At 46.7% G+C, this 14,991-nt stretch overlaps 1 long non-coding RNA gene across 1 annotated transcript in view; it reads left to right on the plus strand.

The window, feature by feature from the left end:
• Positions 1-7,025: 7,025 nt before the first annotated feature.
• The window catches only part of LOC137150025 (uncharacterized), a 71,550-nt gene continuing 63,584 nt past the window's right edge, over positions 7,026-14,991 (plus strand). The window contains exons 1-2 of the long non-coding RNA XR_010918868.1: positions 7,026-7,045; positions 10,052-10,271. This is a non-coding gene — a long non-coding RNA (uncharacterized lncRNA). The remainder of the gene's footprint in view (positions 7,046-10,051; positions 10,272-14,991) is intronic.

A 14,991-nucleotide genomic window follows, 5' to 3' on the forward strand; every position in this document is an offset into this window, starting at 1 on the left:
GGTCTGACACACTGACGGTGTCTGAAATTCAAACCTGGGGTCCCGATTCATATTTTCAAAATGGCCCTGTTGGATTTGTAATGGGCTGAAACATCAGCCTGGATCTGAACCACCCCCCAAGTTGGTGTGGGGGTATTTTGGAGAAATCTGGGTCTGGCGTCAGATCTGATTATTTTTAAAAACTATTTCTGCTGTTTAGCAGCTCTCACCCAACGTAAAGCCAAGGGAAGAGCTCATCCAGAGCGCGTATAGTAAGGTGCCCTCAGATATCTTACATCTTTGACAGTAAGGAGACAGGTTTGTGGATAATATGGTGTTAGCCCGAGGGATAAGATAAAGCCTGATACGTATCCCAGTGCAGAATATCAGCTATATCTAGTACTGATGGGGAGATTTATTTTTACTAAGGCACAAGTTTCCTGCTGGAATGAATTAGTCCAAACACAATCTCTTGTTACGTAGCCTGACTTTCCACTGGGTCAAAGGATCTGCTTATTGTTCTGGTAAAAACAATGATCTTTATACAGAAGAGACAGCTCCCCTATTAAAGATAATGAATACATCAGGCCCTTAATATTCATAGACTCTCAGGCCAGAAGGGATCATTGTCATCATCGAGCGGCCTGACCTCCTGCATAACACAGGTCAGAAAATTCCACCTGTTCCTCTCCTGAGCCCCACAGCATGTTGAATATTTTTTGTTCAATATTTTTATGATTGGTCTATGAAGCCCCAAAGTGCTGCACATTTGCATCACGTTTCCTGGGAAGAACCTGCTCTGTGCTCCAGATATCTGAGCCCGATTCTCCATTGCTTTCCACCTCTTGCAGTCGCTTAGATGAGCGTAAAGTCGCTATCATGCTGAGGGGAGCCAGTGTGGTTTTAGGAGCCCTGCCTGCCTCCAGACAGATCAAATAGACTGGCACCATTAGCTCTGTTGACTCCCTCAATCCCTCCATTGGGCTTCATCCAGGGTTCTTTGCTCATTGGCCCCCACTATCGACACACTTTTATGGACCCTGTCCCCGTAGTAAATGAGCACCTCATGATACTCCAATGTATTTATCCTCACAGCACCAATGTGAGGCAGGGCAGTGCTATTGTCCCCATTGTACAGATGGGGAGCTGAGGCACAGAGAGACTAAGTGACTTGCCCATGGTCTCACAGGAAGCTCATGGCACAGCAGGAATGGAACCTGGCCCTTCTGAGTCCCAAACTAGCCTAACCACTGGACCATCCTTCCTCTCCCAAGAAGAGCCAACTGGCAACTTTCTGTTACTACTTCGGCCCTCTGCTGAACACGTTGGTTTAGCTTTGTCTCATCTAACTGACCTCTGTTTCTTTGTGACCCCTTCATCTCACGGGGTGGCCATTTTATTTTCTTTGGCGAGCTCCCCACCCCCTCCTCATAGGTCAAAAAAGTTGGTGCTGGAGGTGATCGGAATTTGTTCTCCCCACAGAAAATTTTGACTTGTGTTGGGGAAAAAGCCAAACATTTTCGCCGAAGCCAAAACAAAATAAAAAATAAATAAAATAAAAATAAATACATTCAGCATTTGGCTGAATATTGTTGGGTCTTATGTTTTCAGTTTTCTGATGAAAAAATGAACATTTTTGAGGAACGCTGCCACTTTGCACAAAGTTTTGTTTTGGCGAAAACCTGATTTTTTTATTTTTTTCCCCCCCCACCATCAAAAAAAAGTTTCGATGGGAAATGCTCGACCGGCCCTAGCTGATGCCTCTTGCTAACACTAAATGGACTTAGGCCTTGTCTATGCACAAATGTTGGCCTGCTTTAACTAGAGCGGTGCAGCTGAAGTGGTATCTCCCAGTCGGAGCTGCCTTTATGGCGCCCATTACCCTGGTATCCGTGCGCCTCCGTTTGTAAAGTATTTATCCTCACAACGCCCATTTGAGGCAGGAAAGAGCCGTGATCTCCATTGTACAGAGAAAGAGCTGAGACCCAGAGAAGCTAAGGGCGTGTCTATGTAGTCTGTTAGCGCATGGCAAGCTGGGATGGGAATGTTTCAAACCGCAGTCCGTCAAAGAGCATGATGAAGCTTTTTAGAGCACGGTGGCAGGGTCCATATAGCCAATCAGTGCCTGGCAGGCTAGAGTTCTGTAGAGTTACACCCCAGCTTGCTGTACCCTCAGCCCATGTAGACAAGCCCTTAGTCACTTGCCCAGCGTCACACATGCAGTCTGTGATAGCAGTGTCTAGATTTATTTCTTTTTTCCTGGCATAACGAGGCAGAAGTAGGGGCCATGACAGTGACCCGCTTCTATAAAGGACTCCTATTATCTCATGCCTCCAACCCCATCTCCTCTTGGAGTAGAGAAGCTGAGTTCAACATTCTCCCGGCAGCCTTGGAACACTGGTTCTGCCCTTTCTTTAAAGAGAAGAATGGAATGAGAGGGGATGCATCTCTCGCTCTCTCTCTCTCCATTCCCTGAAGCAAAGAAGCAGCTGCCTCCGCAGTCTGTCTCGGATTGAATGGGAGAGCCGAAGTCCGGGGTTAATCACCCAGGCTGGGCATTGACAGAGAGTCTCTATGTGCATAAGGGCTCTTCATTTTATCTGCATGCTTTCTCTGTGTTCCATTCACAAGGACAAAACACCTCCTTGCAGCTGGCTGGAACAACAGAGAGCAGCTTTCAGAGGAGAGGCCAGAAAAGCCAAAGGGGTTTTGAAAGAACACTGCAAGTTTTTGGCTTTTAAAATAAGGAAACTTTCAACCTAATTCCTCTTCCCTTCTGATCTTGTACAACATGTCGCTCAGCAAAAGCCATTCAAAGCCACCTTTGTTCACATGTGCAATGAGTTTGAAGGTTCTGGGAAGCGCAAAAGTGAGGGGATCGATTGTTGTGGAAGGGCGGCAAGTCAGGAGGGAGGTGCATTGGCAGAGCTGGCTGTGATGAGCCCAGGGCTGGAACAGCAAGGAGTGGGGGGTTACAAATCGGCCCTGGTAGAGCTGGGCGTGATGAGCACAGAACTGGGACAAAGGTCAAGCCATTTCTATCAATCCTCTATCCTTCTTGAGCACCATGGAGAAAGTAAAGGAGAGGGGGGGAGAGGGAAGATTGTGATGGGGGAAGAAAAGAATAAAGAAAAGGGGGGAAATGGGGGGAGGATGAGGAAGAGAAGAAACGCTAGCAGAGATGAAGGAAAGTGTTGCTAATGTTTTGTAAAGTCTGAGGGGTTATCCCAGGATTGGAGTTGATTAATGTGCCCCAGGATTCCTCGCTGCTGTGGTCTGCTGGCCATATGATCAATCACTGACTCCTGATGGACTGCCTGGTTCACGCACGTCGCCATTGTAAGGTGGGTTATTGATGGCCCTCCTTTAAAAACCATTCCTCCCAATTGCATTTTGACCTGGGAAGCAGCTCTCAGCGCTCGTGGGTGGGACCGTGACGGGGGAGCAATCCTTCCCCAAAGGCTGCATGGTGCCCAACTGCCCCTGACGCTGGCATACACAAGAGAGAGATGCTGGGAGGGTAGGCGCACCGCTCATCCGTCCGAGAGCACAGCGTGGGCTGCTGGAGGCAGAGACGGAAGACGCCACATCTCAATAGGTGCCTCCACTCTTGAAAGAGATTCCCATGGCAGGAGAAATCAAGCTAGCCAGAACACACACCTCCCAGCTGCAGGGGCATGTCTTTAAAGGGAAGGCTGGACACCAGGGATTATGCCATGGGACACCCTAGGCCATCAGAAGCTATGCTTCCTACCCTAACAAGAGGGAGGAGAAGGAAGATGGGCAGCAAAGGGAGGAAGAGAAGGGTGATGGGGACAGGTTAGGGAAAGGAGTAGGGCAAGAGGAAGAGATGGAGGAAGGGCTGTTGTGGTGATTTGAGAGACAGGGCACCCAAAGCCTCATCCATGCAGGACATCTGAGGGCTAGTCATAGGAACAGGAAGCCTTTGTTGTTATCCCAACAGCACGTAGGGCAGGCTCATGGTGAAAGACAGAGCAGTAAGGAGAAACTAGACGCTTGGGTCGCAGGACACGTGCCCGTGTGGGATGAGGCGAGGCAAGGAAGGAGGAAAAGGACGGATGAGTGAAGTGAAAAGAGGGATAGAGATGGAGGAAGAAGCCAGAGAGGTGATGGGGGAAATAACTCAGGCCATTGCATTCAGAATAACTTGGATGGCTGTGAGTGGGAGCTAGAGACAGAAGAAGATCAGGGATGGGGAGGAGGCAGCGGAAAGGGACAGAGAGTAGAGGGAGGAGGCGGCGGCGGAGAGTTTAACTAGCACCGGTTGAAGTTCTGTGCATTTCAAACTGTGGATGAAAAATTCAGTTGAAAGTTCAAACTCTGATTTTAAAAAAACAAGGGAAGTGTATTTGTGTGTGTGTGACCATAACTGTAGACCCGGCCAGCATTTTTCAGATGTTGACATTTCTTTCTTCTTAGCATATACGCAACGTGCTTCAGGATTCATCACCGAATTTGGTCCACTGGTTGGATCATTAGCTGCCCCAGCTTGGTCTGTGTATTGATGGGGAGTGCGACGTGAACGCTGATCCATATCCTCCAACGTTTTGATGAAGGTGGAATTGCTCCCTCCCCGCCCGCCTCCCTGCCAAGTCAGGGGTTTTTTTGTTTTTGTGACCAGCTCTAGCTTGGAAAACAAAGCTGAAGCCCATTAACAAGCACCTAAACAAGTGGGAGTTAGGAACCTAACCTGATTAGATGCTTGTGTAATCCTAGTCTGCACCAATCTGCATTTGTAGGTGCCTAAATACCTTTGTAAATCTGGTCCAAATCGACTAAAAACAGACCAGCTAGCTCTGATAGCATAGGATATCCTGCAACCCCGGTCTCCCTCCTCCATATCTTCTCTCGCCACGTCCCCTTCCCCTACTCTGATTTCATTTGATTGCGTTATCATTGATCTCTTGTATCCCAGTCCCTCTAGTTCTTGGGGAAGGCAGAGTTGCCCTTTTGCCCTATTGTTTGCCATCTTTGAGATTATTTCAGCAAAAGTTTCTCTTTGCTGCATAGTCTCCAAGATCAATTACAGCTGTCCACAAAGAGACGGCGGGCACAGATCCTGAATTCCCCACTATTTGCCATCTCTGGAGCTCTTCAAGGTTAATTGTCCTGGCAGCTTGCTCCTGTATTCCTGCTGGGCCTATAAGATGCTGTCTGACTGACACTGTAACTGATCTGGCATTGGGCCGTGAAGGGGCTTGGGTTGGAGAAGGGGTGAGGGAGGGAATAGATTTGCTCCAAGAGGCAGTAGCAACAGCCTTGATCTTTTAATTCTTAGCTTGAGGCCCAGCCGTGAATGCAAACAGTGCTGTTTCTCGGCCAATTTATAACTGCTGCCAAGCTGCTAGACAACATCTTTGTTATGTGTGTGTGTGTGTGTCTGTGGGCTTGTCTCAGGGTGACAGTAAGATGCAGAGGGAAGGCATGCAGACGTTTCCACCGCCCATTTAAATCTTCACATTGATTTCAATGGCCTTTGGATCAGGGCCAAGGGACCAAAGTCATCTCAAGAGTAGGCAGATGCAATCCCATTGAGTTCAGTGCTAGAACTCCTTGAAATACTTATGCTAGGTTGGGACTCTATTGTGGAAGTGTACAACACAATATGGAGTAGATGTCAGTCCAGGCCCTGAAGATCTTATGGTCAAACAAGGCTCTGTGAATATGTGTGCGTGCATACTGTGTGTGCATGTGTGCATGCCTCTTTGTGTACATTTGATTTGTGGCCGTGTCATGTTCTGCTGCCTCCCAGTGCTGGAGTCTTTCCCTCTGGCACCAAAGAAAATCTCTGATGGGTGAGGCAACAGGGAAAGGCTGAGGCAGAGGAGAAAGCGAAGAAAATCTCTCTGCATTTTTAGGTGCCTGTTATAAATCTGGCCCTCGATCTGTCGGTGTTGCAGGGCCCCAGCTGTAAAATCAGGATAATAATTTTCCTGTCTTGTTTATTTATCTTACAGGAGCTTGAGGGCAAGGACCTGTTTCTTACTCTGTTGACACTAACTAGGACAAGAGACCCATGTTCTTCTGCATGTGGTGTGTTTAGGTGCTACTATAACACATAGAGGATAGGTCCATCAATGGCTATTAGCCAATGTGTTTAATGAATAGTTGTCCAGAGTCGTTAGACCAGAGAGATGTTTAGTGTTACATGCAACAGATGTTACTCAGACCATAGAACTCTATCCACAAATCAATCTCCACCTACATCCAGGGTAAGGACCAGAAAGTTACCTCAGTAGTCATTGCAATACTGCTGTGAATTCATCCTAAATATCTATTATCACTGTTATACATCATACTTTCACACAATTACATTTATTTTCAACACTTTAGTGTTTTAATCTATTTTACAGTCCAACACAAGATAGTCAGGGATGCAATCCCATGCTCTGGGTGTCCCTAGTCTCTGACTGCCAGAAGCTGGGAGTGGATGACAAGGGATGGATCACTCGATAATTACCTGCTCTGTCCCTACCCTCTGAAGCCCTTGGCATTGGCTCCTGTCACAAGATGGGGCACTGGGCTAGATGGATCATTGGTCTGACCCTGTATGGCTATTCTTATGTAAAAAATGAATAATAATTGCATTCGAGTAGCACCTAGGAGTCCCAGTTTGGGATTGGGGCCTCACTGCTTTAGGTTCTGTACATAAGTCCCAGTCACTGTGCTAGGTGCTGTACATAGATATAACACAAAGATGGACTTTGCCGCAAGGGCTAATTTGTCAAGCAGAAAAGCACAGGGGTCAGTTGGGGGAAGGTGATCTGTCAGCTTCCAAGAATGATTGACAAACAATAGGACATGAAATCCCGGCCCTGGCAAAGTCACTGACATTTTGACATTGACTTCGGTGGGGCCAAGATTTCACATATGGATATATATATATATCACAGGATGCACTGGGCCCTTTAAGAGGGAACAGATCCAATCCACCTGTGCCTCATTAACAGCCTTTTGATGGAGCCTGAGAGTGGGCAGCTGGTCTCTTTAAATAGCCAGAGGGGGAAGGAGTGTGTAACTGTGGGCACCAAAAGAGTCCAGCTAGGTAAGGCTGGGGGAGCCTGCCAAAAGCAGGGTAAACCTAGAATGTGGAAGGTAGAGTTGGATCCTCTCCTGGTAAAGGGGAGGAAGGCCCAGGAATGGGGGTGGTGTGAATTATAGACAAATGAATTAGACTCAGAAGGGGAGTGTGATGTTTATTTAGAGTCCTGAAGGGGGTAAACTGAGGCAGAGTGGCTCCAGAATCACCTCTTGCTACAAGAGGGTGGTTGGGAAGTGGCTGACCCTGTTTACACACACAATTAAAAGACTGCAAAGGAAGCCCATGGCAGTAGTGATTGCTTATTCTGATCAGGAATATGTTTGTTTCTCACTGTCTGATGTGCAGCTCTTCCTTGAGAGTTGATGGTAAAAGTGGGGGTAGTGCAAGGACTAGTCTGTCCCTCACTCATCATCACAATTGCTTAGGAAGCTCAGCCAGCCCCTGATGTGTTTAGCTGGAGGAGATGTTGAGTTGATTGAGTGTGAGCCAGAAGCTAACAGAATCTCGGAAGGACTCCAGAGAAGATGCAATATAAACTCACACCGTTTGCATGCACTCTGTGGGGCTGTGTGGGGATGAAGCCATAGTGGGTCAAACACTAGACCTGCATTAACTCTGGCTCCAGGTGCTGAACATGATCTAGTCAGCAGAATGACATCCCTCTGCTTGGGATGATATTCAGCAACAAGGGTGGCCTGTTGTAAATGCTTCTAGGCTGGTTGCTCTGCTTGTCTAGCGCTCTTCACTGAGGGTATCAAAGCAGCACCATTGTGATTCAAGCTTGCTTAATTGTTCTGTGGAGAGGCTTTCTCCCCTGCCTCCCATTTCACAAAGGCAGAAAGGAGAAGTGACTTGACCATGGTCACAGACTCTGAAGCAAAGCTGGGAAGGGCACCTGGGAGTAGTGATTCCAAGTCTTCTGCTCTATCAACCTCACTGCAGTCTTTTCTGAATCTGGAAACAGAGGCCAGGTGTCCTGAATCCCAGTCCCTTGTTCTACCCCCAGACTATGCTCCTCCCCAGATGAGAAGGGAATCTAGGAGTTCCTTGTTACAATCTCAAGACACTGGCTTCTCACCAAGAAGGGAGGAGGAAGATTGAATAGGGTCTCTTAGCTAGAGCTGGCCAACAATTTTCTGACCATGTTTTTCTGGGGGGAAATGCCACTTTATCAAAATGGAAACATGCTGCAGAAATGTTTCTGCATGCTGTTTCAACAAAATTCCCCTTTAAAATATTTTTTGGTATTTTTTTTTCTGTAAGGCTGAAGCATGGGAACATTTTGGGGGGGTTTTGGTTTGGTTTTGATTTTCCATTTATTCATTGCATTTCTTTTCATTTAGAAATGTTTAATTTTATAGTATATTATAAAAAGTTGACATTGAAATGAAGAGGTTTTGGACCCAAAACTTTTTTTGAAAATTTCATTTCATGGGGAACTTTGAAGCTGGGGGAATTTCCTGCGAAACAGAAATTCCAGTTCCCACACTGCTCTGCTCATAGCGGAGTACACAGCTGCCTTCTATAATCCAGTTTACCTTATATTTCAGGGAAAGTCTCTGTATTTTAGCTTAGTATTCACAATCTCCTTCTTCCTCATCCCTAGTCTGAGGCTGGATCTATGGAAGTTATGGCAAGATTGCTAGTGAGTGTCTGGAACCAAGAGCAGTCCTTTCCATGAGGCTTTGCTAGTCCAAACTCATTTTATTAATCAGGTTTTGTTAATCTGAAGAATGGCATTAGCTTGTTCTATGATCAGCAGGGGCCTGCTATTGAATTTAAGTAAATTATCTCCTTAACTACAAATCAATTACCAGTGCTGCTTTCAAGGACAGCACTGTGGTCTACCTTTTAAAACAAACAAACCTGCATCCTTCCACTGTCTTAAGGCACAAGATTTAGCTGCTCTTATGAAGCCAAAATAATAATACTAAATCTAACCACACAGCTAGTTTGGTAATGAATTGTCCACTAGGTTTTTTAAATTGGGGCCGAAATGTCCACAGAGATTTTAGTGGGTTACAGAAAGTTATTCCACTTCCCTTTACCTCTTTTGTAAATAAATAAATACAAAGTTCTTATGAAACAATTGTGGGTGGTGATATTTACCCTGGTTATTCCACAGATGCAGGGTAAATAATAAGAATATTTACCCAGATATTCCACAGAGATTTTAGTGGGTTACAAAAAGTTATTCCACTTCCCTTTACCCCCTCAAAAAAAATTTCTATGAAACAATTGTGGGTAATGATATTTATCCTGGTTAATGAAGTTAAATAGGCAATGGATTAATAAAACTTAGCTCTTATATGGTGCGTTTTCATCCATAGATCCCAAAGTGCTTTACAAATGAGGGCAAGTATTAGCTCCATTTCACAGCTGGGAAGATTGAGGCATAGAGCAGAAGTGACTTGTTCAAAGTCACACAACAGCTCCAGTTCTGGGAATGGACCCCAGATTGCCTGATTCCCAATGTTGTTCCTTACTCACTGTATCACAAAGGGAGATGAGTTAGATAAATAGATAAGATTTGAAGCTTAGACTAAGAGAGCCTGGTGGGGAGTGTTGAGAATATTATGTTGGGCCCCCGTGAGGTCTCGCTGCACAGCAAGACTTTCATGGCCTCCCTGGTGTCCTTGGAGTCAGGGGCCACTAATTCTAATCCTGATATGAAACCAGTTCCTTTCCATGGTCTTGGACAAATCACATGGGGCTTTTATCCTGAAAATCCTTTCACACATGGGAGCCGTTGCAACTGAAATCTCAATCTCTTTGAGACTCAGTTCCTCCTCTTTGCAAAAAGGCTTGTTCTAGTATCTCCCTCCCAGTGGGGGCTATGAGGATGGATTAGCTGATGTTTGTAAAGCACTTTGAAATGGAAAATGCACCATAGCTCCCTGTGCATTACTTAGCAGTCCTTCCCTCTACATTTTTTGCCATACGTGCCTATCCTCATGCAATTACTGATTGCCACTCACCACCCTATTTCTGTTTGGTTGGTTTCATCAGGAAAAGTGTCCGTGTTTGTACAGTCCTCAAAACGAGGCTCATGTATGGGACAGCACGTGAGAGAATGGAACAAAATCCTTCCCTGGGAGGCAATCGACAGCATCGGGCGCAAGACCTCATCTCAGGGGTGAGCTCGTCGGGGTGTCTTGCGAGCACAGCTTGTTCCTCCTGCAGCTGCCCTGGAGATCGGCACTCACAGTGAAGAAGAGGCGCTAGAAAGGTAAAATAACACTAACAGTATGCTGGGAAATAATTATTGGCAGGGGTGGGTGGGAGGACAGGCTCTCCAGGCTGAGGCTCAAAAAACCTTCTGACCCAGAAGCCAACCCTGTTAAGAAGCTAGGGAGGGAGATATATGTTCCACGCACTGGCTCCCTTTCTGTCTCAGCTCTCTTCAGCACTGACCTAAGCTTCCTTCTGATGGATACTGTGACAGTTTGGGAAATGTATGTGTGCAATTAGGAATTCCATTTGGTTTTATGAACACAACCTGTAAAAGTCATTGTGAATTAGATCGTCTGCTTTGTGGTAGGAATCTGAGCAGGAGTGGGAAGCTATGTTTGGAAAACGCTCAAAGAAATCCAAGGCCATCAGCATATAAGCCCCATTGTTTCACCCAGGAAGGGATGTGATACCCGTAAGGCTTTGCTTGCAGAAGAGAGGCTGGAATTCCCTTTGAAGCTTTCCCAGCTGCAGTTTTCTTCAGCTGACCAAAGGGGGAAAGGACCCCAGGGACGAACGGAAAACCTAGAAGCAGATGTGAAGGCAGGGAGGGACCTCATCTCCTTTAAAGGATTTAGACCAAACTCAAGGACTCACAGAGCGGGGTGGTGGTGGTTGTGGTGAGATCTGACTGAGTGGGATTGTGTTCAGAAGTCAGTTTTCTATAGGTCTGCAACTCTGGTGCTTCTTAAGAGTAAAGTGTCTAAAATTCCCTGGCTAGTCCTGTGTTCTCTTGCTATGACGTGTTGCACTTTTGAAGGGCGTAAGTAGGGAAACTCTAGCCAGGAGGCCTCTGGGAGGAGTGGGGGGAGTATAAGCCCCTGAATGGCTCCGGAGGCCTGAGGTTCTGGTTCCAAGGCCTGGGTGGCCCTATTGCAGAGTACCCCTGCCAAGGGGGGTGTCCGATACAGGGTTTGCACTAGGGAGTGTGCCTGAGTGTCCCAGAGCTAGAAGCAGCGATCAAACCCAAGAAGAACAGCAGCATGTGAGATTCAGTCGTTGGATCCCATCATGTAGATTTGGGCAGGGACTGTGTTCTGTGTTTGTACAGCATCTAGCACAACGGGACCCATGACTGGGACGTCTAGGCAGCATCACCACCGTCGTCGTCACAACAGACTGGTATTTGTTCAGAGAGTGGGATTAGACCAGACTGTGTTGGACATAAGACAATGAGACCCTCTCCTACTCTCAGGCCACTTTCTTCTGGCACTCAGCAGCGTCAGGAGCTGCAGACTGTTCTAGGAAGTGAAAGCTTGCTTTTCCCTATGCCTGCATGGGAAAGGTGGACACTGTATGATAAAGCAGTGGTTCTTGACCTTTCCCATGCCAGGACTCCCTTAGGAGCTACTCCTACCTTGATGGGATGGCGCTGAAGAACCCCTCCGCCATTTAGCAATATGGGAGAGGTAGGCTGTTTGCCACTCCCCGATGCTTGACTATGCCTCCCTAGTGAACTCTGGTGCACAGAATGAACTAATTGTGAGCAGAGGAAGAGAGGCTTGTTAAGTGTCCACTGGCCAGTGCGATGTCTGCTTTAGAAGGTGTTTGTTACTCCATCTTGTCCATGATTCCCATCCCCAGGTTACCTGAATGCGGTCTCTTTCCTGGCCTGAAATCAGGCCAGTTTTCAATGCACTACTGTATATATGTGATTTTGTGGTGTGGCTATTAACATCTGGGCAAGCATGACCCCTCCCCCATGAGGCTGCCATCACAGTGGGCAAGAGAAGGTAAAAGCCTGTTCTTCTTTCCTCATGTCTAAGGGGCTGTATGTGTGCGCGTGGGGTGAGAAAACATCACTATGATAGCCAGTTGGCAGGCTACTGAGCCCCCTATTTACCATAAAGCTGGGACGGAGGGTGGGAGGCTGGAAACACACAGCCAGCCCTTGAGTAGAAGTGGGTGCTCCAGGGCCAAGTGTAGTTTGGTGTGGTTTTTCACTCCCTGCCCAGCCTGCCAAACCAGAGCGAGAGCTGAGGAGGTGGAGGGGTGAGATCATTCCCTGCCCTTTGCTGCCTCTCTTCCCCCCCTCTCCCCTCCCCCAACTTTTGCATCTGTTCCCAAGCACTAATTACTAGGCCTTTCATTTGGGTGGCAGGTGGGCATCCATTATTTAGTGGCATTATTTGTGTTGACAGGATTGATGGGGACATTTTATCAAGCAATTAGAAAAAGGAGCCCGACTTGTTCCAAAATACAAAGGCAGCAGCCGGCATAAATTAATGTGTGTAGTTTTTAAGTGTTTACTACAGCGCTGTTTTCTCCTGCCTTCCCACGGGAGACAATTAAAAAAAAAAAAAGAAAAGAAAAAGGTTGTTTCCTTGCTACCATTAGGTACTAGAAGATGCTGCCATATCCCCTTACCTCCAGCAAGCATTCTCAAATCTGACAGACGATCAGTTTTAACATAGCCAGACAGGAGGGTTATTTCTCTTCTTGTTCCGGTTTAGGCGAGAAGACGTTGTTGTTTCCCTTGGCGGACTGATTCATATTCACTTGGCTTCATTAGTTGAAACATGACACACACCAAATTAGCCCTGTACGTTTGTTGATCAAGAAGGATGGAGCAGTTCATTCTTATCAGTAATTGATCATGGAGCTATTAATGGATGCAAATGTGTTTGCTCACTCAGGTTGGATAAGTAATGGCACGCTGCTCTCCTGTGATATGATTTGTGTTTGTGTTTCCTCCCTCTCATTGCTATACATTCCCCAGGCCATGGGTTGAAGCATCTGGCGAACAGGAGTGGCTCTGCTGGATTAATTTTCTTTTGCTATCAGTTATTGATGGGCAAACCCTCCCCAGCCAATTCATCCAGGATGGCCTGTGATTTCAACAAGCTGTTAGGGTTTTGTGGTCTCAGAGCAGACCACTTTTCCAACAGGGGTTGATTTTTCTGCCAGGAGTAACCTTTGCCCAAAGCTGCCACGAGCTGTGTGCTGAGAGGTATCTTAATTCGAGTCCTGCTCTTTGTAGAGGTCTTTTTGAGGTGCTCTGGTGCTGTAACCCATACAAATGAATGCCAAGCTCTAACCCAACACAAGAGGTCTCAGGCCTGCAGCAGAGGGCTGTGTGTTCCACACCATTATACCAACAGAACTCCGCTGCAATCAGTGATATAAACCAGTATAAAATGCAGAGGGGAGTTGGGCCCAGAGTTCCTGTTTGTGTGTTTGTTGCTGGTGGTGATGGGCAATTGGTGAAATTTCTGCCGGGGAATGGGTGGGCTGGGAAGGATTGCAGCCGCGTCAATGTGGCAGATCTACATTCAGAGCCTGAGTGTATTTAGCAATGAATGGTGTTGAGACGTCTGGGGGGAAAAGGATACATAGGAGAAGGGAAATACATTTCCTGCCTTCAGAAGCAGGAGACAGGTGCATGGGAGGCAGTGGGATCTAGTGGATGCTGGAGAGAGAATCAGGAAAGCTGAGTTCTGTTCCCCACTCTGCTGGTGACCTGCCGTGTAAATTCAAGCGAGTCATTTCCCCTCTCCATGCCTGTTTCCTCTTCCTTGTCTATTTAAACTGTAAGCTCTCCGTAGCAGGGACTGTGTGTATATGTACAGCACCGAGCACGATGGGGCTCTGTTCTCTAAGTGCTACTGGAATGGGTGAAAAATAAGGGTAAAGCAAGAGGCAGTTTGGGAGGCGCTTTGCCATTTTTCACTACAAATATATTGCTGACCATGTCTTCCCTCGCTTTCATTATGGTAACAATATAATTTTTGCACACAGTAATTCTCTGCCACCAATAGCACCTAGTCACTCTTCCCGTCATGTAACAACACTGATATTAATATCCTGTAGTCACATAATGACTTTCAGTGTTTCAAAGCAATACACGTCATGCTTTACAGAGTGGGGAAACTGAGGAAGGGGACCGAATTTTTCTCTCGTTTATACCAGCATAAACCCAGAGTAACTCCAGCCAGGCCAATGGAGCTTGCATTTGCAGCAGCGTACAGGAGGGCAGAATTCTCCTCATATGTAAAAGTGCTTTCCTCAGGGTCACTCAAGCCATAAACAGAACCCTGAAATTCCTCACGTTCCCAGGACCTATGCATTCCCCAGCAGGGGGAAGGATCAAGAATCTGTGCTCTAACTAAAGAAGGAGAATAGGAAATGTACTGCTGGGTAAGTGGGAGGGCTCCTAAGCATGGGAAGTCGAGAGAGCTATCATTTACTTCGGCTGAAAACTTGGCTCCTGGTTTCCATTTCTGATCCTGCCATGTAATGTTGGTTAAATCACTTCCCCTCCCTGCGTCTCCGTATTGCCTGTTCAGACTGCAAGCTCTTTGCAGGGAGTCTTTTCTCACTGTGTTTGTACAGCACCTAGCACTGACTCAGCTAGTGCCTTTCTGTGCTACTGGGATATACTGTTGCTGAGTGGATCAATGTGATGGTTGCAGTCTTGACTTTCAGCAGCCGGTTGGTGTCTGGCAAGTGCATAGTATCACAGTGTTAAATATCACTCAGAAATGTTTAAACTGGTTTTTAGAGGAAGCAGCATTAGAGCTCCATATAAACTGTCTTGCCTGCTGATGAGCATGGCATTAGGAAGAGTGGGAGAGTTTTGCTTCTAAACCTTAGACCAGGGATCCTCAAACTTTTTTGGCTGGGACCCCCTTTAAAAATATTTCAGGCTGTGATGACCCCATCCCAAAAAGTCATAACCCTCCTCCATGCCATGCCATCCTTATGGGCATGCACAGGGG

This window comes from Emydura macquarii, unplaced genomic scaffold (genome assembly GCF_026122565.2).
Source record: "Emydura macquarii macquarii isolate MOO-44397 ecotype Brisbane River unplaced genomic scaffold, CSIRO-AGI_Emac_v2 contig_113, whole genome shotgun sequence".
NCBI classification, from domain to species: domain Eukaryota; kingdom Metazoa; phylum Chordata; order Testudines; family Chelidae; genus Emydura; species Emydura macquarii.